At 46.7% G+C, this 26,474-nt stretch overlaps 1 pseudogene; it reads left to right on the top strand.

Moving 5' to 3' along the window:
• Nucleotides 1-829: 829 nt before the first annotated feature.
• The window catches only part of LOC115319734, a 33,062-nt pseudogene continuing 7,417 nt past the window's right edge, over nucleotides 830-26,474 (top strand).

The following is a 26,474-nucleotide window of genomic DNA, read 5'->3' as shown; positions in this document are numbered from 1 at the left end:
GCGCTCCAGCATCGGGTGCAGTCATGCCAGTCAAGGCTACTCGCTCGCCGCTTGCACGGCCTTCGCAGCTGATCTGCGCAAGGGTGATAATCCGTCGTACTGCACACAAGTACAGCTCCAGAAAAATGCGTACGAAGTTACTGCGGCTGGGCTCTGTCGCCTCCGGTACACTTAATCTTCATTTGCAACAGGAGTGACGGACGGCACCGGGGAAGTTTGAAAATGGAGAACGCTTATTTTGATGTTCCTAAGAACGCGACGAGTACAGGCGGCAATGTTGACAACATGCACCAGCGCGGACACCGCCGAGCCGCCGAGCCGAGCACCCGGGCACACACACGCCGAGGGACCGACATTTCACAATGCATTCAGCGGCATCCAAAGAAAACGTGTTGTTGACGTAAATATAACTAAGATGTCAAAATAAAAGCTGCTATTTTTACGTTCATGACGCCATTGTCCACGCCCCCTGGATATCCAATCGGTGTCGAAAATACGCAGCCTCCGATTCCAAACCGAAACTAAAATCCCGTCGTAGTTGTGTGGCTAAGCGACGTTCCGTATCGCATATAAAACTTTTATTTTATTACATTTGTTTTAGATTTTTGAGTTTGTTAAAACGTTTTATTGTTTCGGTTCGCCACTGTTTTACGAATAATGTTACGTTAACTTTTTTTTTATTTACGCATTTATTATACACCTTGAAACAGGGTATTTTACAAGCCAATCCAATCCACCCTGAACTTCATCTGCGTCGAAGCCTCGAAAGCTTTGTTGCGGTTTGGTGTGTCTTTTATTTTTACGTAGTACTCATATCGATCCGATATGCCGCGTCCGAGAATGGAATTTGCGACTAATAAGTGGCAAGGCACCACGCGAGCAAGAATGAACAGCCCTGGAGGTTATGGGCACTGCTCAATTGGCTCATTCCTTGGTGCTTCTCGAAGGTAAGCCTTTTTTCTCTGTGTCCTCCTAAGCTTCCGTTCAAGCATCTCCTTGGTTTGTTTCCTTGCCCTGCCTTTGCCTAATCGCGCCCGAGAAGTTTATTCTGACAGGTATTTTCCTTAGGCGAGCATCTCTCTTCGCGCTTTTCGTCAAACCGTCTGACGGGTTGCGAGTTCTAATCGCGAAGCCATGATTCGGTCACCCAACACGTCGGTCGACCTGTCAAACGTTTTATCGCACGTGGGTCGTCACTTCGCGTCGGCACGCATCACTGCCTACCCATATCTGTACTGGCCAGGTTTCTTTGTCGGCCCGCGCGTCTTATCGTTGTGGGTGATCTCAAGCGACAGGAGCGAAACGCGTAAAAAAAAACAAAAAAACATTGTGGTTGGAGCCGTTTCATCACTGCTCTCTCTCTCTCTCTCTCTCTTTATATTTATATATGTATATATATATATATATATATATATATATATATATATATATTTGGACACACAAAACAGACAGGCACTAATTAACTTCACTAACATGCTCACATACTCTCCACTTATAATGATTTTTGTGTTGGCTTTGCCCGATGATGCTCGTCAGTCATTCTCGTTTCAAGTGGAGTGTCCAAACCATTTTTCACGCATGTTCGGACTCTCGGGATTTGCAGAAACTGGGAGTCTGCAACGCCTGCTGTCCTCGTCTTTTTTTTCTCCAGTTCGTCTTTCTTCCTTGTGCAACAGCAGACTGTCGCACAAGAGCGACATCTTTTTCATGCGTGGTGTCACCTGAACCGTAGAAAGACTCGCTTCATAGCGTGGCCCGTGAGGCTGTGCGCTTTCCGCTGTCTGCTTTCACGAACACAAATACGGTGATGTACCCAGAGTGCACCGCTCGCTAGCCTTGCGTGAGTACACTCTATATGGTATATGTTGTTCAAAGTACCTTTATGCATAGCTGATCCAACCTGCATTCTCTTTTGCCATTGCCGGTAGCAAATTGTGTCTGTTTAGTATTGCACACCTGCCAACTGGTATTACCCAGAAGTCTCTTAAATTTTGATCAGTTTGTATGATTGACAGAAAAACCTCCCGGAAAAGAGAAATTACCCTCCCCCTCTCTTCTGTACTAAAGAGTTTTTGCCATCACTGTGGACGGCTGTAATCCCACGAGCATAGGCAGTGCAATATATGAATGTAATGAAGTTGTCTTCATTCTAATTTGTTCTCAATATTTCTTTTTAAAACACCCCCCCCCCCCCTCCCCTGCTTAGAAATTATCCCGAATTTGGTGTCCCCAAACTTGGAAGGTATGGTACTGTCTGTGCCTTTTCTATCTTGTGTCATTTATGTAACGTAATATATCTGTTCTTCATATTGCCGCGCGCAGGGCTGAGAAAGCAACGCTCGGTCACGGACCCCCAGAAAGTTCTCGTCTATTCATGTACCGCACGTAACTTCTATCATTTATTCCTGCTTTTGTTTTCTAGAAAGTGCGTGTTCATTCTCGCCCCGATCACGCGACGCTCGAGCCGCTTCCGCCGAATCTTCGAGATAGTGACTCACTCTAGATAAGAGGCCGCCCGCTACCTTGTCGAGTCAGTTTCGCTTCAGCGTTCGACTCTGCTGCCACGCCGACTTCGACGCCCGCGACGCTCTATTATTATCTTTCGTACTCTTTTATTTTTGGCACAAGTTCGCCACATTAAACGTTTATTTCTTCCTGTTTATTTGTTATTTTTGGTCACCACCCGTGACATTTTGGTGGAAGTGCGGGGTACCGCATGCCCGTGCAGCGTTCCCCTCCAAGGGCCCGCAGCACAAGTCCGATTCCCGGCTTGGTGAGAAGACCATTCACCGCGGAACCTGAACCTCGTACCAGCCGCCGCATAAAGGGAGAGGATCCTGAGTACGGTCTGCTGCCGGACAAGCCGAGGCCCAAGACGACGGCGATGGCCAACCAGTCGGAGATCCCGGCCGCTTCTGCCGTCGTATACTTGCCCGTCGCACCCCGGACTCCGACGCCTTTCACCGGGGAGATCCACGAGGACGTTGAAGATTGGCTACAACGTTACGAAAGAGTGGCCCGCCATAACCGATGGACACCGGAGCAGTGCCTTCAGAACGTCTACTTTGCTCTGGAAGGCACGGCACGCACCTGGTTCGAGAACCACGAAGCGTCCATTGCGTCGTGGGAAGAATTCCAGGCCGAGCTGCGACGGACATTTGCCAACCAGCACCGACGGCAGCGTGCCGAAGAACTCCTGCGAGCGAGAACCCAAGGGCCGACCGAGAGCGTCACAAGCTTCGTCGAAGACGTTCTCCACCTCATGAATCGCGCCGACCCAATCGCTCCTGAAGAGAAAAAGCTGCGAGTCTTGATGCGCGGCGTCAAGGAGAACATCTTCGGTGGCCTTGTGCGGAGCCCGCCTACCACCGTCGAAGCTTTCATCGCCGAAGCAACCAACATCGAGCGCGCGCTTCAGGCACGTGCTTCCCACTTCCAGCGACATCCAGGCGTCGGTGCACCCGCACCGCTTAACGGCGAAAACACTCCGGATACACCGGACATCCGGGAAATGATCCGAGAGGTTGTCCGGGAGGAACTGCGAAAGTTGCTGCCAACAACCAACCGTCCGCCAGCCCTTTCCATCGCCGAGGCTGTCCGAGAAGAAGTGCATCGGGCGCTCCAACCAGAGGTTCCCGTCACCACGGTGGCACCGGAGGAACCCATGTTGAGCTACGCCGCGATGGCCCGACGACCGCCGCAAGCCCCCCGCCAAGCCACGTCGCCACCCCGAAGAGACGCCCCAACGCCGCATTACCCCCGACGACAGGAAGATCAAGGGCACGTTCACCCAGAGCAACCTGCGCCGAGGAAGACAGACGTCTGGAGGACGGCCGACCGACGCCCGCTGTGTTACCACTGCGGGGAAGCTGACCATGTGTACCGCCGATGCCCATACCGACGACTCGGGCTGCGCGGATTCCACCCAAACGACCCGCGCCCCCGGTATGGTGAACGCCCTCGGGAGATCGACGAGTATCTGCGACGACCCCAGTCCCCCGAGCCTGCGTCCCGCCGAGAGATCCGATCGCCTTCACCACGACGTCCAGCTTCGCCGATGCACCGACCCCGACGTGAAAGCCTGTCGCCCCTCGCTCCACGCCGGGGAAACTAGGCGCGGCAACCCCTGGAGGTGGAGTTGCCGAAGACGACCGACGCCAAGATCCTCCACGAACGTCGGAGGGCCCCCACTCGAACGCTACCGGAGACCGAAAGGACGCTCCTGAAACGGTGTCCAACAACCTAAACGTCATCATCGACGGCCACGACGCATCGGCACTGGTGGACACCGGAGCAGACTACTCAGTCTTGAGTGGGAGGCTCTCCCGCCACCTTCGAAAAGTCACGACGCCGTGGGATGGACCGCAGATACGAACCGCCGGAGGACACCTCATCACGCCTGTTGGAAGGTGCACCGCTCGCGTCGAAATTCACGGCGAGACCTGTCCTGTGAAATTCGTCATTCTACAAGACTGTTCCAGAGACGTCATTCTCGGCATGGACTTTTTGTGTGAATATGGGGCCGTCATCGACCTTGGAGAAAACAGATTGACGCTGCGGACACCTGTTCCGCCTTCAGAGAAACTCCAAACTGCGTCAGCCGCCGTCCGAGTCGCTGCCGACCACGTGAATCTGCCGCCACGATCAAGTGTTGTCGTACCCGTCGTGACCGATGCAGCTACCCGTAGCGAAGTTCTTCTGGAAGGCAACCTCCAGTTGCTCCTGGGAAGAGGAATAGGCGTCGCACGAGGAGTAGCCGAACTTCAGGATGGCCGCACTGTGGTCCTCGTGACGAACTTCCGGAATGAAACGCAACACCTCACAAAAGGTACAGCCGTTGGCCACGTCGAGGATCTCCGAAACTCCGCCGAAATCGCCGCCATTACTGATGAATCCTCGCCACCTCAGCAAGACGGTACGTCGCCAGCGCAACTCGACATCGACCCTAAGCTTCCGGACCCGAAACGACGGCAGCTGATTAACCTCCTCGCCGAATACCGTGACTGCTTTGCGACGTCGTCGAAGGTACGCCAAACAGCCGTTGCGAAGCACCGCATCATTACCGAGGACGACGCGCGTTCTGTGCATAGATCACCGTACAGAGTCTCCGTTAAAGAAAGGGAGGTGATCCAGGAGCAAGTTCAAGAGATGCTGAACGACGACATAATCCAGCCATCAAGCAGTCCGTGGGCCTCTCCAGTCGTACTGGTTAAGAAGAAGGACGGAACGCTTCGGTTCTGCGTGGACTACCGGCAGCTGAACGCGGTGACGAAGAAAGACGTCTACCCACTCCCCCGAATCGACGACACGTTAGACCGGCTGCGCCACTCTCGATACTTCTCATCGATGGACCTGAAGAGCGGCTACTGGCAGATCGAAGTCGACGAACGGGACCGAGAGAAGACAGCTTTCGTCACGCCAGATGGGCTGTACGAATTCAAGGTGATGCCCTTCGGACTGTGCACGGCTCCAGCAACTTTCCAGCGTGTTATGGACACCGTACTGGCAGGACTGAAGTGGCAGAGCTGTCTGGTCTACCTCGATGACGTCGTGGTGTTTTCCAACGACTTCGACGAGCACTTACGACGACTCCGAGCTGTTCTTCAAGCCATACGGACCGCTGGACTCACCCTCAAACCGTCAAAGTGTCGGTTCGCCTATGACGAACTGAAGTTTCTAGGTCACGTGGTTAGCAACGAAGGCGTGCGCCCAGACCCTGAGAAGACTCGCGCCGTCGCGTCATTTCCAGCGCCGACAGACAAAAAGGCCGTGCGAAGATTCCTTGGACTTTGCGCCTACTATCGTCGCTTCGTTCGGGATTTCGCACGGATTTCCGCACCGCTCACAAACCTCACGAAGGACGCCGAGAGGTTCGAATGGGCCGAGGAACAGCAGCAGGCATTCGACGAGCTGAAGCGACGACTCCAGACGCCTCCGGTTCTTGGACATTTCGATCAGGATGCGGACACCGAGATTCACACTGACGCAAGTAACGCAGGACTTGGCGCGGTACTAGTTCAAGTACAAGAAGGCACCGAACGAGTCATCGCCTACGCAAGTCGGACACTGTCCAAGGCAGAGAGAAATTACTCCACGACTGAGAAAGAATGCCTTGCGGTCGTCTGGGCAATCACGATGTTTCGTCCGTACTTGTACGGAAGCCCGTTCCGCGTAGTCACGGACCACCACTCGCTCTGCTGGCTTGCGAACCTCAAGGACCCGTCAGGACGCCTCGCTCGATGGAGCCTCCGGCTACAAGAGTTCAACATGACTGTGGTTTACAAGTCAGGACGCAAGCACAGCGACGCTGACTGCCTGTCCAGGGCCCCTGTCGAAACACCTTCCGGCAGCAGCGACGACGATGATGACGAGTGCTTTCTAGGGGCAGTGAACACCGATGACATGGCACGACGTCAACGAGACGATCCGGAGCTGCGAGCCTTAATCGAGCACCTAGAAGGGCGCGGCGGTACCGTACCCCGTGTTTTCTCACGAGCCGTGTCGACCTTCGCCATTCGACAAGGTGTACTCTACAAAGAGAACTTCGGGGACCACAACTCACCGTGGCTGCTGGTAATCCCGACCGACCTTCGAGGGGACATCTTTCAAGCATGTCACGACGACCCGACATCCGGACACCTTGGATACAGCCGGACACTGGCCCGTATTCGTGAAAAGTATTACTGGCCCAAGCTCCCCAAGACCGTCCACCTGTACACACGATCATGCCACGAGTGCCAGCGACGCAAGAAACCTCCGACGAGGCCGGCCGGACTCCTGCAGCCTATTTCTCCTCCAACTGCACCCTTCCAGCAGATCGGAATGGATCTACATGGTCCTTTTCCGCCTTCGACGTCGGGGAACCGCTGGATCATCGTCGCCACAGATTATCTCACACGGTACGCCGAAACGAAAGCTCTTCCTTCGGGGACTGCTGTGGAAGTTGCCAAGTTTTTCATTGAGTCCATCGTCCTCCGGCACGGCGCTCCAGAAGTTCTGATTACAGATCGCGGATCATCGTTCATGGCACAACTGACACAACTGACCCAAGAAATCCTCCGACTCAGTCATACCAGCCATCGTCGTACAACTGCGTACCACCCGCAGACCAACGGGCTGACGGAGCGACTCAACAAGACAATCGTCGATATGATCTCTATGTACGTCGACGCAGAGCACAAGACGTGGGACGAGGTGCTGCCCTACGTCACGTTCGCCTACAATACGGCGGTTCAAGAGACCACTGGATTCACCCCTTTCCAGCTGGTACATGGTCGGAAGGTAACGACGATGCTGGACGCCATGCTGCCCCATGAGCCATCTGACAACGAGAGCGACGACGCCCAGGCGGTTGCTCAACGCGCCGAAGAAGTTCGCCAGCCCGCCCGACTCCTGATTCAAGACCAGCAACGCGTCGACGCCGGCCGCTACAACCTTCGTCGCAGGGACGTCCGCTTCCAGCCCGGAGATAGGGTGTGGGTATGGACGCCCATCCGTCGCCGCGGCCTCAGTGAGAAATTGCTGAAGCGCTACTTTGGGCCCTACAAGATCATCCGACGCCTCGGCGATCTGAACTACGAAGTTCTACCCGACGGGACGCGCCCATCTGCAAGACGTCAGCCGCGACCCGAGGTGGTGCATGTCGTCCGGCTGAAGCCGTATTACGAACGATAGGACTCTCCACTCTCGTCGACGAGTGAACTGTGGACTGTGAACTCCGGCTAGCAATTCTGGTGTCCTTTTTTTTTTGTTTTTTTTTTTTGTTTTCCGTTTTTGTGCTGCATCGGGACGATGCACTTTTAAAGGGGGGGATAATGCCGCGCGCAGGGCTGAGAAAGCAACGCTCGGTCACGGACCCCCAGAAAGTTCTCGTCTATTCATGTACCGCACGTAACTTCTATCATTCATTCCTGCTTTTGTTTTCTAGAAAGTGCGTGTTCATTCTCGCCCCGATCACGCGACGCTCGAGCCGCTTTCGCCGAATCTTCGAGATAGTGACACACTCTAGATAAGAGGCCGCCCGCTACCTTGTCGAGTCAGTTTCGCTTCAGCGTTCGACTCTGCTGCCACGCCGACTTCGACGCCCGCGACGCTCTATTATTATCTTTTGTACTCTTTTATTTTTGGCACAAGTTCGCCACATTAAACGTTTATTTCTTCCTGTTTATTTGTTATTTTTGGTCACCACCCGTGACAATATTTATAATCGCTGCAGGCCTGGTCAAGGAGGAGTTGCTCAGTGAACTACTAGTTTGAGTTCCCTGAGACGGACATCACCTACAGTGCCGAGGTACAGGCTTACTGGCAGATATCAATAGGAGATGATGGTAAGCTGTCCTATTTATTTAGCAGTGTTGGAGTAACTCACTTGAGTTTTCATCACTGTTTTCGCTGGCAGTTTGTTGCCTGCACACAAAAATGGTCCATTAATTGTCCATGTCCATTAAAATTGATGCAGCCTTCACACTTCTGCGTTTTAGAGCGATTCGCAGACATTTGTCGATCATAGTCTAAACAGCGTGGATTATCATTAGAGTTGAATGCTGAGTTCCGCTTGGCAACTTTTTGGCCACTTCGATCACTACAAAACATTATTTGCCTTCTCAGGTACGCGTCACGTCTGTTTCGTTGGACAGCCACCAAGTTGACTCGGATGTCAGCGGCTGTTGTCATCAGAACCTGGTTCTTGTGCTGCCACATCATTTTTGGTGGTGGCGCTGTCGTCACCTCTCAACGCTTGCGCTCCCCGAGTTCCCATTCAAGATGGTGAGTGGTATACTAAGGGGGCCTCGCTGCTGCAGGTGCTGCCATGTGGCTCTGGCTCGTGGTGGCTCCACCGCCATCATTTGTGCTCCCTGTGATCCCAGCCGGAGTGGTGACAGGGATTATGCAAGGGTCTTTGTCGCAGGTGCTGCCACGGACTTTGGCTCGTGGGGGTGCCGTCGCTACTGACAAAGCCTGTTCTCCCCGTCGCCCCCCTTGAAATGGTGGCTGGAACTTGGAGAGGGTTCGCGGCCACAGCCGGTCAGTTCAAGTTCCGCACATTCTGCCGTAGCCCTTGGGAATTCGTTCCTTCCATGTTGAGGTTCTAGTAGGAGAAGTCCACCGCTGTTGAGCTACATGTCACCACAGCAGTCAATCTGCAGAGGGGCATGGCCACGTGACCACACTTCTGAGATGTTAGAGCCTTGTTGTGGACATGGAGGCCGGTGTGAGAGATTTAATATGCGTCTGGCACATCTGCCCGGCGAAAGAACTCATATGGGTGTGCCACATGGAAAGTGAGCAGACTGTGCAAGTCTCTTTTACAAAATGGCGCTAACAATAGGTAATGTCTGAATCATTCTTGTCTTACGCAGGTGATACTTTCTAGGCATAATGTGTTAGTAGATAGCTATGGTGTTATTGCTTAACTCTGAACAAGATACAAAGTATCAGACATTTTCAGGCCAAGTAAAAAATTTCTGCTCACTTTAATCTTGAAGAGCTTCCAGAGTTTCACATCATCCAGCAATCCTGAAGGTGATGCATCATATGTAATTATAATTAATATTCCCGCTCTTAGTTTACCAGGACGGTGTTAAAAATTGTAAGTAGTGTTAGTTGCTTAGGAGAGCGATGTGTTTTGCATTCAGTCTTGCACCTTGGCGTTCCATTCACTTTGGGATGAGGTGCTTCATTCTTGTGCGTCCTTGGTTGTTTCCTTAGCCCCTAAAGATGTTGGAGATTTATATGTTTTATTTTTGGGGAAACCATGTTATGTTAGTATCTGGCATGTTTTTTTTTATTGCTGAAAGCTGTTTGAAGTGAGCTTTTTGTCCACCTAAGAGCATAATGATTGGGAGCTGCACTCAGGTGTGTTTTGTGGCCACACCGCAGAGCATGATTGAAAGCATCGATGCATGCTATTGATACTAAGATCGGGACTTCAGAGAGGATCAGTCAAGTCTTCCTATTTTTATTTCCATTGATTCTTTGGCATTCTAGATATATTTTTGTAAGCGTGTTCACGTAAGCTTTTTCAACTTTCTGGGTCATAGTATCGGGTCGTTCTGTAATTATCATATGCTTTATGCATTTGTCATTAGTCTCGTCTGAAGTTGTCATGGGCACATGGCCGACACATTTGGTGCTGCTTTGATTTGGAGGGTAAATATTGTCCGCTATAGGTCTAGCAAACTTCATATATTCTACACTTCAAAATTTTCTCGTAGACCTGATTACTAGGCCATAAGCTCTATTTCAATATGTCCATTTACTTGAATTGAAAAGCCAAAAGGCTTTTAATAATCAGCCACATGCAGAATAAGAACAGTGTTTCTGCCACCTAGTGTGGGAGAAAATGGGTGGGGGGGGGGGGGGGTGGAGGCCAAAGCAAACGCAAGCAGTGTGAATACAACTCTAGGACTTATAAGCGGGGTAAGTGAGGAATTTGAACTGTCTACCAAGACCATGTAGCTCACACATTTAGCAGAGGATAATTGGGTTTGATTTAACAAACTATTGGGGTGGATGTAAAGCTCCTACACAGCCACACATGGAGTCACCCTGCATGCAGTGATCTAGACTGCTCGTTTCACATAGATTTTTGTGACCTATTGATCTAACTGCTTCTTTTATTTGCAATTTTTTGTGTTATTCAGGATAATTGGGAGCCCAGCAAAAGGTTTGCATGTCATGGAGTAAACATGGCATTGTACAGTGTGCTTCACTCTAAGATGTAATGCATGAGCAGTGGCCAAAGCTGATGACACTTATCTAATGAGGAAATCAATGATACTGCACAAACTGAAGCATATCTTCCTGGGACCGTTGCCATTCCCCTATACAATTATTGCACGACCTCCTTGTTTTTTTTTATTGCCCTGAATTAATTTGACGAGGACTGGATTGCTGTTATCCTTAATAGGTCGGCGTGTCACGTTTATCTTGAGGTCCAATTAACGGGAAATTCGTTTTGATAAGTTAAATAAGGGGAACAACAAAATATTCAGAGCAATGTCTTTTTTTTTTCTTTCTATTTTTTTGCATCACCGAAACATTTATTGATCACCACATTGAAACTGGGAGTGTAACGCACGAAGAGAACTGCAGCGTGACCCTCCAGTCTCTGCCGTCAGACGATGCACACATTCTGCAACATAAGTGCAGGATCAGCTTTTCTCTTTTTTGGGGGGGGGGGGGGGGGCGATTTTTGTGAGATGACATGAAAATGTTGTGGTCATCACCATCAAAGTGATTTGTTGTCTGCATGTTCCCTGCTTTAGTGACAAGGCCACTGACAAGCCGCTTCACGGGTACTAAATTGAACTGCTTGACAAGTTGCTCAAACAATAGTGATACACAAATGGCAGTACGAGGACAAGTTGAAGAACCACAAGTAGCGCTTGTCCTATCACTTCTTCGACTTGCCGTTGTCCATAGCACTATTTGTGTTTTGCTCCTCTTCACTGCTCTTCATCTGCTTCATAAAGAGCAAATATATAAGGCTGTTTAACAAAATGACAGCGTCCGTCAAATCGGTAAACATTTCTCTGTAAAACATATTGCCCTGGCCAAGTCCAAGTCTCGTCGTCACGATGAGCCGCATAGTGAATCGGCTAACAATGGTTGATGATTTTGATGTAGTTCTACTGAATCAGTAGCATACTTCAATCTCTCTTCTGCACAAAGCCTATGTTTTGGAGCGGTTGACATAGTGTTTTCTCGACAGCCGAGGGCCTTGAAGCAGGTGCTTAATGTCTGTGAGCCTCCACCATTGAAATTTTAACTTGTCACTTACTCTAGAACTTGATAATGGAGCAATGGCAGATTTTATGAAGTTTGCGAAACCGACGTCGGAGACCTTCGAATGGGAAAGGTTTACAGGGCTAGAAAAATAATGACAGCACGTCCTCACTCACAAGTATCTGTAATAAAAAGACGGTGCCCAAAGAACTGTAGCTAGTTTTAAGTGTCACTCGCTGAAACGGTTTGTATATCGTGTTAATTCCTGCATTTTGCTGTTTTTTTCTGTTTCAGGATCCAGTGTTACTTTCCTGTGGCTTTTTGGTTGTTTCCCAAATATTGAAGGGAGTTGCAGGCTTATCATGGGCAACACAGTGCTTTGGTGAGTGTACCTTTTATTTACTGCTTGGCCAATCAAATCGAGTGGCTTTGCAGGAAACTCTCTACTGTTTCAGAATGTTTGAGGGTGTGTTCTCCTTCAGACATTCTGAAATGGCACAAATATTTTTGTGCTGCATCACTATACTCTGTTGAATGACCAGCTGAAATCATGGTAGAAGCTACATGCTCGTTGGACCAGTCATATGTCTGCCTTTCGCCATGTGTTACACTCCCGCCCATAACCATGTGCAGAAGGCGGGGTCAGGTAACGAGAGGGAGGTGGTGGATTGATCCGGTGGGTGCGTAGTTACCACCACAGTCAGCTTAGAGGTGAATGTTAATTACTCAAGCTTTAAATAGGTCACAGTACTCAAAGCTTGTGGAACACCTGAGAAGTTTTTAGAATGTTTTTATTTACCGTGTCTACTTGCTCCATGAGTCTCAAACTACGTCCAACTCGACTAGCCATCAAGCCAATTTTCTTTCGCCGCCAAGCGGCCAGGCCACTTCAAACCAGGCAAAACATAGCGGTACATGCTTTCATGGCTGCAAGTTTGTAGTTGCGGATGTGATCAAGAGTGAAACCGAGCGGCGCATACACGTAACAAAGCTGGGGTCGAGGAATTGCCCAGCTTTGGACATGTTTCGCCCACCGAATGCATTGATGTCAACAAACACGCGGTCATCTGTAGTGTGCTTTCGGACAGTGAAATCGTGAAAGTGGTTAGGCCTAAGGACGGTCGCGTCACTCACCATGCTGAGTGAGCTTCCCTAGTAAAAAAATCTTAAATGTATAAAAACATTTTATGTCCAACAAACGCGTATGATCCAATAAGATCATATAAGAAAATACAAGAACCTTATAAAACATATAGGAACAATATAAAATTATATTTGAAGTTATAAGAAACTTCCTTTCAGTTTCTTAAAACTTCTTATATAATCTTATATATTTCCTATATTGTTTTTATATGTTTTTATAAGGGTTTTATATGATCGTATTTGGTCATATGCTTCTATTGGACACTTAAATTTCTTACATGCAAGATTTTTTTACTATTCACTAGGAGGGCGCTTTTCCTTTGACAGAAGGCACACCGAAAGCACCCTAAGAAAGGTTTTCCAATTGTAGACCATGGTTATTGTAGCGCGCCCACGACCAGCCATCAATGCGCCTCCGTCGGTGGAGACATGCCATAGTACTTTGCCGTGTCATTCTGCCACCTAAAATTACATTTTCGCGAAGTGTGAAAATGCAGAAATTTACCCTGCATAATCATGCACCCCCCAAATATATGTAAATTTCAGAATAAAGAGGTGTGTTCATTATGCGGGTAAATATGGTAAAAAAGTGAATGATGACTCAAACAAATGCAAAACTCATACATTGGAATTTGAAAAAAAAATCACCAACCACATCCTACAACAAGGTCCCAACGTTTCAAAAACAGCTTGTTTTTTTCTTCAGGGGTGACTGCTTTCAGATAGGGGACAACAGCTTCGTTTTCTTCTACGATAGTCTCTTTTGTTTTCACATCGTTAGGTGGCTGAGTCCGTTCACGTAGCATGATGGCAATGTGCCAGTTGACCTATTGAATTTTTCTTGTGTTGTTTGGGTATGCCGTGACTATAAGGAGCTGCTGGCAGAAGTTTGTCTCAACATTTATGAGGGTGTTGGCGAAGTTGATGCGATATTCATTGTCCTCACAGTGCTCTGCAACAGGGCTGCGCTTGTGGTCGAATTTGCAGTTGTTTTTGTCTTGTTGAATTCTTTCTGGGAAGTTCTTTGTTTTTCCAATGTAGGTGGCACGGAATTGTATATACAATGCCCTGCGCTCTTTGTTTAGAGGGATGACCTTTAATTCGCAGCATCATACGTCAAAGTGTTAATACCGGTTTGTGGGACACCTGAATACTTTCTTTTACCAGCATACACGACAGCGCTTCGCTAGTCCCGTTTATGTAGGGAACACAGATGCGGGTGTGTGGACGGATGTTTTTGAGTTATTAAGCTTTCTCCCGACCAGGCAGGCCCCTGCCAAAATGTTTACTCTCAAAACTTGCACTGCATGGCTCTTGGTCTGCGAGAATTTTTTTTTAGTTTTGTGTTTGTTGAGCATTATTGGGCAAATGACAAAGGCTATGCCACCTCATTATGACCACAGTAAAAAGAGCTATACACTTGATAACTAAGACCTGTAACGTTTTTGCTTTAAAAAAATTTGAACACACAAGAATAATCTATTTCTTGACCACTTAACTGGGGACCCATGACCAAAAAAAAATTTTTTTGTCCCTATTTTGCCTATATTTTTTTTGTACGAAACTTTTCTTGTGCTGCCATCATAGCTTTAATTTCTAAAGGAAAATTATTTCCGATGTTAGGTGATAGACGGTGCTTCTTCCCGTACGATAAAAAGAGTGAGTGTTTAAAGACGCACTTCCCAAACTGACTGAAGAGTGGTGCATCTATGAGTGCGCCCCCCAGGCTGCTGTTAAAATTGCCAAGCATCCAAAGATCTTATCAAAAGTAATAGATAAATCTTTGTCTAAGGTGAAGTGAATATTTACATTAAATTCAAGTGATGACACAATAACAACATGGCAGCGCCCACAAGCTGCATGCGCATGAACGAATTTCATCATCCAAATGAATGAATGACTGTTTTGGCAGAACTGGACAGTGAGGAAAAGGGTACCAATACTTGAGTGTAGCTTTCTAGGGGCTATTATCATTTTAAATTGCAATTCTCACTTGCTCTTTCAGCTCGCACCTTCACGGAGTACAGCAATGTGGGGACAGCAAGTCGAGGACAGCCTCTCTCGATTTCTGTCCCGGGGGCACTATGCTCTTTCAGGTAACCTGCTTCCCTCTCTTAAGAGACACAAGTAGACCCTTTTCAAGACAAGAATGACGATAATAATCACTGGCGATGGGGAACAAGGGGGACAAAGGAGATTCCTCTTTGTCCTTTGTCCCCCTTGTACCCCTTTTCCAGGGACTATTATTGTATTCATACTTACTGCATTATTGTGGAGTTAACATTTTGAGAACCTGTGGTTGGCTGATGTGTTGTGGAAGTTAAAGCTATTGCACATTCAAACATCGCGTGAAATACAGTAGAACCCTTCTGCTGATTCTTTATGCAGTCACAATAAAGGATCATGACATGAGCAAAGATGTAACAACTGATAATGCCCTTGGGATAGCTATAGATGTTTCAGGAAGCTGTATTCTCTGTTTATCTTACCTTAGCTTTTATGGCTGTAAAAAAGATTGCCTTATTTTATATGTTGACAATTTTTTCAACACTTCTTAAAATGGTGGTTGAACTATAAGTAACACTGTTTACAGACAAGCTTGTATTTGCCCACAGCAGCTATGGGCACTGCATACGCAGGAACTAGATTCGTGTGAGCAGACATGTGTGTACATGTGCTGTGCCGACAGCCGCGCCATCGCAGTGATGCGTTGTCTATAGTTGCAGTTAAAACAATATCGAAATATAAGGATGTAAAAATTCTGAGCCCATCGAGCTAAACCACAGCTGCCTCAAACAAATCACTGCACCCTGCATGCCGCATCAAAGCAGTGGGGCTTGATGCAATCAGCACTGCTTGAACATGGTGGCATGGAGGTGGTAAAGAAAAATGGGGTGTTGTGAGAGCCTGAATCTCTTATTGTCATACAGGACCAAGCAAGAAACACAATGCAGAGAGGCAAGGAGGTAAAATAAAGGGTGTAAAGCAAAAGGAACAGGGTATGTGTTCCTAGTAGTCATGCCGGCAACCTTGAGTGGCAGTGTTTGGGCATAAGAACCAAGCAGGAAATTCATGAAGCCTGTAATTCTAACACATATATACTTTTGGACGTTCGATAGGACCGGTTTCCGTAAACATAACAGCCCAGAAAACATGTGAGCAAGGTTCTTCTGTGCATATTTTTGAATGTGCTGCAAGAATATTTCTGGTTATATGCCCACTTACTTTATAATGTTTTTCTTCTTTCAGCTCACACCATACAGACATGTCAGGAAGCAAGAAAAGGTAATTTTTCACTCATCGTTTACATTTGGGTGATTGACTTAGTCTTGGAAAAAAACACGTCATTTTAACGACATTGTGATAAATAAATTTTGGGTCTTTAAATTGTCCTTCAATCTTTGTTTTCTTCCCATATTGCTAGACGGCACTATGTGTATCAGGCATGGAATCAATGGTAGGCCATGTAAACTATTGCAGTTTTTCGGCTGGCCAGCTGAAAATTTACGAGGGGTTGACAATGGCGAAATGGTCACGAAATTCAATCAAATGACGTCTATGTGACAATTATGCCCTTATAAAATGGTTAATGCCATTTTGTATTATTGCCAAATGGCAACAGGTGTTTACAAGCAGCCAATCAGCAGGCAACACATGTTAATCGTCATTGAGATGTCACCTTGTTGACCCGGATAGCCATTTCGCCACCGCCAACTTTTTGCCGTTCTATTGGTTATTGCCGGTGCATTGCCAGTGTTTCTACATGCTAATGCTAATTGCTATTGGAGGCAGTCAAAAGACTATAAAATGTATAGTCGTTTGATTGCCTCCTTTAGCCATTTAGCGTTAACATGTAGATACACTGGTGATACACCGACAATAACCAATAGAATGGTAAAAAGTTGACGGTGGCGAAATGGCTATCCGGGTCAGCAGGGTGACGTCTCAATGACGATTAACACCTGTTGCCTCCTGATTGACTACTTGTAAACATGTTGTCATTTGGCAATAATACGACTTTCAAATGGCATTAACCATTTTCATAGGGGTACGGCGGAGGGAGAAGGGGTGGGGAGGGGTGTGGGGGAGGTCGCTCCAAAAATGCAAGTTTATCTTCCCCTCGTCGATTCGGAGCGGGTCCCACGGAGCGGAATTTTGACTCCCTCGCGAATTTTGGAAGGCGCTCCAGATCTACGAGTGGAATTCACCATACGTTTATCGAAGCCCCAATTGTGTGCGACTTTTGTCGTGGGAAAAATTAGTATTGCCAATGACACCAAAGCCAAATTTAACTGAGGAAATCTTAATTCATACAAGCGCGTTTTATTTTTTATCTGGCATACGTTTGCATCCGGTTATTATTTATTATTTCTGATAGAAAACACTGCGAAATTAATCTCCGAATTTCGAAGAATTGGGCATTTGCGAAAAACTAACTCCGATAAAAACCGAATTTTTGCTAAAAAATAAGCTTCAAAAAACACCCTCCGAAATTCACGAAAAATAAACTCCGAAAACACGGAGCCCTACACATACAATAGAGGTAGTGGGAACTTAGCGAACGTGAGGTGGGAGCCCGGTGTCGCTGCGTTGTTTCCGTTTTTTGGCTGTTGTTCCGTTTGAGTTCCGTGTATTCTTTGTGTGCAGTGATACCATATTCGCAACTCCACCGCCCTACAGATGGCGGGGCGGTAGTTCCAAGATGGCGGAAGAGCCGCGATAGATTCCCCAGGATTTCCCGCTCGTCTGCTCGCTGACGCTGGTCAGAGTGCTGAAGTTAATTTATTTGGCTGCAAATACGAAACGGTCAGGGCAGGAGCACATGACAGGTGACTAGGATGTCGACGTGCGTCGCGGAGATGAGCATGTTGTTTTCTAAAAGTTGCGGAAATCTCACTCAACTTGCGAAGATTTGTAGAAGGCGAACGGGCTTTGGGCGCCGGCCACGGCATTGTTTGTGGCAAAATATATTGGGGACGATGGAGATATCGTTGTGTTTGCGATGTGCGAGGCGAACAGTGCTCTAAAAAGTGCACGGTGACCGTCAAGCTTGTGGGATTTCCCTTTCTGCTACTCGTCTCGGGGAATGACACAGCACACCGGTTCAACAACACGCAAACGTTTAATGACCATTATCGCCAGCGCCGCGATCCCTAAAGCCCCCGCGTATACGCTGCGACGGCCCTTTATCAGCGACTGAGCACCGCTCGCGTGGCCAGTTGCCCTTGGCCCACTCGCGGTGAAGATGACATCTCATGATTGTCGGAGGGGCAACCTGGGCCAAACGCTTAAAATTCCCAGGTTGCCCACAACCTATACAGATATATCACAGGTATAAGAAAAGTTTGTCAAAATATGTGCCACACATTTTTCAAACTATACTCTAAGAAAAAAAGTTGGCCTCAAGGGACTAACGGCAGCATTTGGTCCTCTGAACCACCAGTTGCTCCCCGAAAGGACCATCTGGTTCAAGCCAGTCTTGTACACGTTACTAAAAAAAAGTAATCGATTAAAATTATTATTACTCTTGGCTAAAAAGTATTCGATTAGATTACTTGATTACTCGACGGCAAAAGTAATTAGACATTACTTAAAGAAGTAATCGTTACTTTTCCGATTACTTTATTGTGTGAAGACACATCTTTAGCGCTCATAACAATGAACCAGACTTGTACCGTACGCATTACAATTAATCAAATTACTTGTAATCGATTACTTTTTAGAGTAATTTTGTAATCAGTTGATTACTTTTGTTAGGCAGTAATGACAAGAGGAATCTGATTACTTTTAGGAGTAATAAAGATTACTTCTAACCGTTACTAATTTTCTACGGGAACCTCCCCCCCCCCCCCCCCCCCCCCGCACCTACTCGCAGCCCCTAGGAGAGCCAGAACCGAAGAGTGTCTAAAGTGGATGCAAAATATAACAAAGCCAGTTCAAATACACGTCAAGATCCCATATTTCCCCTACGTGGTCTTTGCGACAAGCAAGGTTTCGAGGTTGGAGGTAGTTCATTGTTCTGAGCGCTAAAGTTGTAAGTCTTCCCACAATAAAGTAATCAGAAAAGTAACGATTACTTCTTAAAGTGATGTCCAGTTACTTTTGCTGTTGAGTAATCAAGTAATCTAACCGAATACTTTTAGCCAAGAGTAATAGTAATTGTAATCGATTACTAATTTTTAGTAACGTGTACATGACTGCAATGAACTACTTCCAGCCTATATTTCACATTTGCACAAGTATTGAAAGAAAAACTGGCTCCCTCTTTGTGGTCGTTGCACCTTCACAATGCGGACACAAGCATAGAATTCGTTTAAAGACGTTTAATGATTTGGGCGTTCGCCAGTGTGTGTCTGTCCGGGGGGGGGGGGGGGGGGGGGGCGGGGGAAGCGGAGGGGGTTCTAGATCTTGTTAAGCTTGAGCAAGGGTTGTCGCTCAAAATTTGCGTCACTCATTTTCTTATTCACATGTGGATGAGCTCGCATGTTATACAAAATAGCAGCAGCTCCAGGATTTGAAACGGATCATGTGTAGTATCCATTAGCGGAAGAGATCGCCCCGACCACTTCTCAACTCGAAACATTGCTTGTCACAAAGACCACGTAGGGGAAATGGGGAAATATTTCAACTGTCTTTGTTATATTTTGCATCCGCTTTAGGCATTCTTCGGTCCTGGTTCTCCTACGGGCTGCGAGTATAGATACCCTAAGCAGGATTTTTTTTTATTTTTTTTTATTTCTGTATGTGTGTGCGTGAGGGGGCTAGTTTGAACGGCGGACTCCCAAAGCTACATTCTGCTTCCTCAAACTTCGCCCTGAATGGCATTTGTCACGCACTGTGGCTTCCCTGGGGCTTCCCACTCCCAGTCCCAACTGAAAAAAAAAACGGACATTCCACAGAAACTGTACATAGAAAGAGATTGACCTCGTTTCCTACAGCTCTGAAAACATCTTTCTTTTTTCCGTTCAAAAAAAAAGCAAATTTTATTTTTGTCATTTCATAAAAAAAGGCGTGTGCCGGGGGGGGGGGGGGGGTCCCGTGGACAAATTGTTACGGTTACAAGTAATTTTATTACTTCAAAAAGTAATCAGATTACTCTTGTGATTACTGCCTAATAAAAGTAATCAACTGATTACAAAATCACACCAAAAAGTAATCGATTAAAAGTAATTTGATTACTTGTAATGCGTACGGTACAAGTCTGGTTCAAGCTAGGTACCGTGCGCAAAAGCTGGGGACTAACTGCGCTCGACTGGGACTGGGAGCAAAAGCAGCCATTAGTCCCTCTCACACAGGGTGCATCTGTATGATTTAGTCCCCGAAGGCAAGCGGAATGTTCGCCAGGAGGACGGAGGACATTTCGCTTGTCTTGGGGTTCGGCAAGACCCAGCCCAGCACGGCTGAAAGTGTTGACAAAACTCGGACGAAACTGGCGAATTTGTTTAATGTGCCACGAACGTTCAGACATTACATGGTAGAGCTTCGCGCGTTGTGCGAATGCGAGTTAACGAATGTGTTGACTCTACTTCACCCAACTATCTCGTCCAAAAATGATCTGTTAACATTTCAAGTGTCCAATTCACGTAATTTGCCTTCGCCCAAAAAATGAGCGATTATTCAAACGCAACACCTCCAAATGCTAACACTTTTTTTTTCTCTTAAACAAAACTGAAGAGTTTGTAGAAGACGCGCTTTCAACACCGGAGTCTCGCAGTCAGAATAAATGGTCACTTCAATCGCTAAAACTGACTTAGTGAGAGCAAGTCGAGCCTCGTCTCTGCGCCTCCACGTAACCAACCTTTCTTGGTAGTCCAATGTCGAACTCAAAATGAACGACACACTTGATGCACGGCACGTTCCATTTAAAAAGCACATTCAGGGGCAGTATCTAGACGGCTTCATACGGTCGTCGTCGCTGTTTCAGATAACATTCCAGATGAACAACGAAGAACGAACCGCACCCGGAACGCCATCCATGACAACACACTGTTAATACAAAACAAATGCGAACTAAAAAAAAAGGCCCCGTAAAAACTGAAAAGAGAGAGAAAAAAACGAAAAAAAACGTGTCTGCTTGTACGTCACTTGACCGGCGTGTTGAAAATGCCCTTACAAAAATTTTTAATAAATTTCTTTTGAAAGTTTAAGGAGTCTACTCATTGTGTCTTTTTGAGTCTCAATAAAAATGCAAATGAGTTTTGTAACGAATCCGTAAGGAGTTTACGACAACTATTGGCCACCGCGTTCCAATTGATGTTTCGACAAAGCTACCGCATAAAGTTTCTAATGTATTTCATATGAATATAATTTGAAAGTTTATTGACACCGTTTCGAATCTGTGTTGAAAAACAATTGATTTTTTGTAACGAGTCCCTTAGGAGTTTACGAAAACTATTGGCCACCGCGTTTCAATTGAGGTTCAGCCGTGCCACCTCATAAGCATTTCTAATAGATTTCATTTGAAAGTCTAGATACACTCCTTTGAGTCTCTGTTGAAAATCAAATGTTTTTTTTCTACCACGTTGTACTTAAGGTTTTGACGTGCCATCTCATTAGGTATATTCCGACGAGTCGGAATATACCTAATGAGATGGCCCATCAAAAGCTGAATTGCAACGCAGTAGAAAAAACATTTGATTTTCAACAGAGACTCAAAGCAGTGTATCTAGACTTTCAAATGAAATGTATTAGAAATTATACTCCTAGCGTGGGTTTCTAGATAGACGGCTCTAAGAGGGAAGACGGCAACAGGTTGCATGACATGTGGTCCGGATCTAACCGTTGTTTTGAGGGAAGGGGAAAGTGAGTGCAAGTGTCACTTTTATGTATGCCTCTATACGCATGCAGTGTTCGGAAAATGCCTGCATAAGACCGTGGGAAAGAGTAATAACTGGTTTATTAAAAATGCAAAATTCGAGTACACGGTACACTGCCTTCGTGTCCATGGGGAACCTTGTACTGCCTTCGTGTCCATGGGAGACCTTGTACTGCCTTCATGTCCATGGGAGACCTTGTACTGCCTTCATGTCCATGGGAGACCTTGTACTGGTAACCTATAAAGAAAAAAGGTGCACAGTTACACGTTGATCTGCTTATCTAAACTTCAATGTCCGCGCAAGGCATCCTGTTCACAGCGCAGCACTACCTCAGCGCTGAATCAGTATTACAAACCGGGACATCAGTCCTTTAGGAAAGGAGGACCCTCAGAACACACGATACAAGCCATGGAAGTAGCAGTGACTCGTTGCCTTAACAGGACTGAGTTAGCACTGCACTGTATGTGTGAACCAGCCCTAAATGCGGAAAGTCACATTCAAAATTCCTACATTTTTGCTCACCCAGGCACTTAATTTACAAACTACCTTGATAGTTTAATGAGTGGCACTAATAACATTGCCAGGGGCACCATAATGCAAAAGTATATTTTGCCCCCGAGTCTGCGAGAATCAATCGCTCACTGTTTTTGCCGCCGCATTGCACTCTTTTATTTCGGCTTTTGAAAAGGTCTACCAAAGATAAGCGAGCAGATGTTATCACTTATGAAGTTTACCAAATATGAACATAGAGAGGCTAAGACTTATAAGCATCTCGCAGAATTAACATGGCAATTTGGGCCAACTAATCTATGATCGTAGACAAGCGCCGCAAAAAAAACACATGGACAATAAGTGGTGGTAAACACTGGCGCCAGTGTTTTATGTCCACTTGTTGTTCCTGTGTATTTTTATTTACTTTTTTTGTTTGTTTACTATCTTGAACAAGTATTTTTAATCACAACGGACAGGAAGGAAACGGTAATAGGGTTCTATGCGGATCATAAAGCCATGCTCCGAATGGGTGAGTGTCAACTGCAGGTTTCACAACAGTGGCGGATCCAAGGGGGGGGGGGGGGGGACCCCCCTCCCTCCCTTCCTTCTCGGAGGGCAATTGGACATGAGTGGACCCCCTTTGCACAACAAAGAATGGGAGAATAGTAATCCTTAAAAATTTTCCGCCCACCCCAAAACAAAGGTCTGGATCCGCCACACTAAGTTTCAAATATTGGGAGAATCGAGACATCAGAGGCCGAGTTCAAAAAGCAAACTTACAATAAAAAATTGCGTATGACAAAACTCGAGAAGAAATCCGTATTAACAAAACAAAATTTGTCGCAACTTTTGTGCGACTTACAACGAAATATTACGACATTATCCAAAGTGTCTCACGAGCTTTTTAGGGCAAACATGGCCGCACATCACTTGGCTATTTCGCCGCGACTAGCAATGAATATAGAAGCGTGGGCAAGAGGCATGTGTTTTGCACACTGTTCACATGCATGCCTACTTGAAGCAGTATAACGGCAACGCTAAACTACACATGGAGGATTCAGCCGACGAGTCTGCCGAGCTAACAAGGTGCAGGACTGCGATCAACGGCGAGATGCGCCAATGAATCAACGAAAGCAAATGCCACACAAATCTTCAGTGCACCCAAAAGGATCCTTCACCTATGAATGGCGTGAACCTGATTTGGTGATCACTAGCACCCCCTCGTACTTCAGTAGTGATTTTCAAAGTGGTGAGCAGCTGTGCAACCCTACCACACGAAAAGGCACATTCCTGACTGGATGTGCCTTTTTAATGCCAAAGCATTATAAGTCCATGGAGCGGTAAATCCGAGTTGTACCAAACGTTAACAGAGGAATAAGAGAAAGAATAAAATGTGCTTCCACGGCTGAGATTTGAACCCGGTGCTGCTGTGTGAGAGCCGGGCATGCGAGCTGCTGTGCTAGCTCAGCCGCTTCGGAATGCGACATTACTCTCCCCTCAAAAAGAAGCTTGTCCCATTACAGCAAAAGATGGCATGTCTTTACCCGTTCTTTGTCCCTGTTTATCTGAGGCTGTTTTTTCATAATGTTTGACGGCATCGGCGTTGATGTGCCCGAAAGATGGTCATAAAAATATGTCCTCGGTTCGATGACATCACACTTCACGTGACGACATGACGTAGCATGATGTGTGACGCCGTATGATGTAACGTAATACAAATATTAGAGGTGCACTTAGTTATACCTACGTGGATTGAATGCGAAAGCATTGCCATTCCTAACAATAAAGGAAAAAAAAAAGGAAGTGTCGTTAGGAATGGCAATGCTTTCGCATTAAATCCACAAAGGGATACCTAAGTGCCCCTGTAATATTTTGTGTGGAGTAGAGCTCAAATAAACGCCGTACGGTGCAGTATACCCATGATTAAGTTGCTGCTAGTCGTGAGGCTTAATGTTTTGCACCAACAATACCATAGTTTTTCCTCGGTTGCGACGAAGTGCCACTGCGCTACGAATTTGCTAGAAATTTCTGCATATGCGACCACTTTCTTCTGGAAACCTATGGTGACCTGCCACTCACTTTTGGCCAAAGAACAGTGAAAATACCAGATGTGAAAACAGCCATAACAAGCATTAAAGAAATCAAGATGGAGGTCATAGCATTAGCTTCCCAACGTGGCGAGACTAGCACAGGATTTCTGTTACTCGCCGTTTAAGACAGGAGTCAACTTTTTCCGGTCTGATCTTGAAAACAAAGTTTGGTTCGGTTAGTTTTGTAGCAGAAAGTCCGTGCTTTCCCGTTTGTGGGGTCATTTTCTCGGTTCAAAATATGATGCAGAGTCCTTCCCATAAAAATGCATGGGTGCCCGGTAGGACTCTTCGAAATGGTTAAATTAACTGAGGTCATTATACTCTGTTGCCACTCTAGAATAGCAGAAGGACCTCCCACAAAGCCCTTCACTCTTTTTAATAAGCAAACACTAAAGAGGAGGAGAGCCGAGAGGACACCACCAATCATGGCGAGCAAAGGGAATTGTGGGAGGGGCTTGTGCTATTCTATAGTTGCAACGGACTATAACAAAAGTTTACAGTACTATGAAAACAAAAAGACCAAGTATGCACAGAAATTCGCAGGAAGTGTAGCAGGGACAGAATAAAAAAACTGCAGCTGCAATATTTACCCTTTAAATTTCCCTCGAAAACACAGCAGAGATGACATGCTGGTCGTCAGCGCCTGGAGGGCCACCCCCTTGTACTGGCAGCACATGTAGTCTGAAACGAACAACAAACAAAAAATTAAATGCATGGACAATCCGCACATGCTGTTATTTCGCTTCATTGGCCGCTTCAGAGAAAGCAAGCATGCACACCGTTGTCCAACCATGTCAACTGCTAGCCGAAACTTTCTGCCACCAGGATTAAGATATTGCTTGCACTATAAAAAAAAAACAACATTTACACACTACCCAGCTGGCACGCTGAAAGTTTAAACATTGAAGAAACTACAACATAAAACTTCAATGCAAGAGCTACACCTCGTGGACAATACACAAAAGAATGTTCAGTGTAAACCTTGGTGCACCACAAGGCTGATTTACCTCAGCCAGTTTGGAACATCTGCAGTTCCATTCTTTTCAAGATATTATACCTGAAAATTTGTGACAAATGGTGTGCCTGGCCGTTACGAACAATGAACGATAGGGATTCCCTACTAGGGATGTGGGGAAAAGGGACGTTATAAAAGTAGCAGCCAGCGGCTGCTGCTGTGTGTTCTCTTGTATTCCCGACAGTGTTCTCAAGTGTTCTTGAGTTGGTGTAACCTGTTCATATGTATATATAAAGAGTTATATTATATAAGAGACACCCCTGCTGCTCCCTGGTCCTTCCCGACTCCGGCTGCCACATGAGTTCCCGCCCCGGCTCGGCTCCCTGCCGTGCCAAAAGTGCCCGGACAACCACGCGTTCCCAACAGCACGCACACGCTGGGTCTGTAATTCGCAGCGAACGGTCTACTAAAACTATAGACGATTTACACACGTGCCAAATTACAGCCGCCATTGCTGACCTTCTCTTGTCTTACCGAGATACCGAGCAGCTGAAACGGTAGTTGACGATTCTCTACAAAGGCCGATGCTTTAGAAAAGGACACAGTTGAATCTAATATAACAATAACGTGGCCTGTTATGGTAATGATGAAGTGAAATAAACGAAATAAGAAGAAACAAAAACTGTAGGTCAGTTATTGCGGCGTCCATGCACAGCGGCTGCAAAGCGTCGTCAGATCGCATGTTAGATGTGAACCACTGTTGCACTTTTGTAGCCTATTTGTTATTTTGACATGTTAGTGTTATATCTCATACTTTTGTTGAGCAATCGAGTATTTCACGCTGCCCCTGTTGCTAATAATCCAAATTGCTTGCAATCAGGCAAGAAGCTGCCGGTGCCCCGATAAACGGTACTTGAACCACGACCGGTTTGGACAGAGGTCCCAGTGTTCACATGGGTAAACAAAAAAGTGTGCCAGTGAAACGCACTACCACAGAAACGCCAACTCCGAGGCGCTCGCTCTGCGTGGCACAGCGACACGACAGCATATCTAACCAATCTGGTGACTTGTATTCACACACAAATAAAAAATGAAGGAACAAAAACATGAACCTTCCTTGAAGTGGCAACTACAAACGCGGGAGTGCGTTGAAGGCTGCCTTTACGAGCCGTCCGCATTGTATCGCTGGATCGCCCGAATCCAGAGCTGCCGCTTCGTCGAGTGCAGGCTAGTAGAAGGACACCCAAAGAA

Source organism: Ixodes scapularis, unplaced genomic scaffold (assembly GCF_016920785.2).
Source record: "Ixodes scapularis isolate PalLabHiFi unplaced genomic scaffold, ASM1692078v2 ptg000490l_1___fragment_2___debris__unscaffolded, whole genome shotgun sequence".
Lineage (NCBI taxonomy): Eukaryota > Metazoa > Arthropoda > Arachnida > Ixodida > Ixodidae > Ixodes > Ixodes scapularis.
This window is presented reverse-complemented; position numbering and strand designations above follow the sequence as displayed.